This window comes from Bison bison, unplaced genomic scaffold, assembly GCF_000754665.1.
Source record: "Bison bison bison isolate TAMUID 2011002044 unplaced genomic scaffold, Bison_UMD1.0 scf7180017864041, whole genome shotgun sequence".
Lineage (NCBI taxonomy): Eukaryota > Metazoa > Chordata > Mammalia > Artiodactyla > Bovidae > Bison > Bison bison.
Window position 1 is genome coordinate 815,970 of NW_011494613.1, and position 1,700 is coordinate 817,669.

Here is a 1,700-nt window from a genome sequence, read left to right on the forward strand (position 1 = left end):
CGGACAAGAAGAGAAGTACAGGATGAACCTGAAGAAGTGGTCAGGGCCAGTGAATGGACCTATAAACCGTGTGCCAAACTCTCAGGGGCGCCACTGCTGCTGCTGCTGCTGCTAAGTCGCTTCAGTCGTGTCCGACTCTGTGCGACCCCATAGACGACAGCCCACCAGGCTCCCCCGTCCCTGGGATTCTCCAGGCAAGAACACTGGAGTGGGTTGCCATTTCCTTCTCCAATGCATGAAAGTGAGAAGTGAAAGTGAAGTCGCTCAGTCGTGTCCGACTCTAGCGACCCCATGGACTGCAGCCTACCAGGCTCCTCCGTCCATGGGATTTTCCAGGCAAAAGTACTGGAGTGGGGTGCCATGCGCCACAGATGCTTTAAATTTTATGGGAAACATAGCGCCATCTGTCGGACACAAAGGGAACTACTAAATCATTCGGTTTTACACTTTAATTTCAGATGCCTGTACAGTTCCAACCGAGAGGTTCTCCGCAGTTGGTGTGATAAAGAACAAGTCCGTTGAGAAAATCAGTGTGGAGCCGGAAATGAGGGTGACTGTGTCCAACATGATTCCAAGATTTGAGAACTTATGCAGTGTCCAGCATGTGCAAAGCTGCTAAGACATAAATATTGTTTGGATGTAACTACTTAATAAACAGAACTGTTAGGTATTTCTTCTGGCCCACGAGTGCTGTGAAGAAATTTTTACTATACCAAGGGCACTGTAAACGGAGAAGATTTGGGGGCCTCTACTGTTAAGGATTTTGGAGTTTTATTCTAAATGTCACAGGCAATTATTAAAAGGGAAATGGGGAGAGTGAGCTGGAGGCTTTGATGTTTTCTACTGAAGTGATATTTTTAAAATTTAGACATTTTATGTAAGTGATTTTGCTTTCAATTACTTGTTTAATTACAACAATGTCTTTAGATTTAGCTCTAATTAAGAACGTCAGTGTTTTCCTCCCTAAGAGAAAGGTTTGCCCCAAGGTTAGAGACCAATCAAGAACCCAAGCAGAAGTGAGCTTCTTTTATTGACTTAAAATTGTTTCTCCTTCCACAAACTGTCAACAGAAAGGTGGAGAGGGGCAGGACCCAGTACTCTGATGACTCTTGGTTCACTTTAGGTTGTAAAGAATGGAATAGAAATCTAACATAGCTCATGCCAGGAAATCTGCCTCCTTTATAAGTGCTTGAAATTTGTATCCTTTCAAATGGGTTCGACTATTGTAATAGAGATTACTCGTGCTCCAGTGTCCACTGGCTCCCTTCTACTTTAGTAAACAAAAGAGCATCAGTCTCCATTTTATTTGGAGTTAGGTCCCCCAGCTAACAGACTGAATTTTGAGATGTGGCCATGTGATCAATTCAACTGATGTTATGTGGCCTTCACTGAAGGCTGCTTCAAAGGAGCTGAGTCACCTGGAAGGTGTATTCTCTCTGCCCTTCCTTCTTTTGGCTGTGGCACGGATTTCATAGAAGACTACCAGCTCTCTTGGACCATGAAATGACCTTGAGAATGAAAGCCAGATGCTAGGATGATGGAGCAGAAAGATGGGGGAGCCGGCGTCTCTGATGACTGTGGAGCCACCACAGTAGTCCTGGACAGTCTTCCTTGGAACTCATATATGTTGGCCTAAAACAAATTGATATTTCTCCAGCAAAGATGGGTTTACTCAGGATCAGCAAATAGCAATTCAGGAT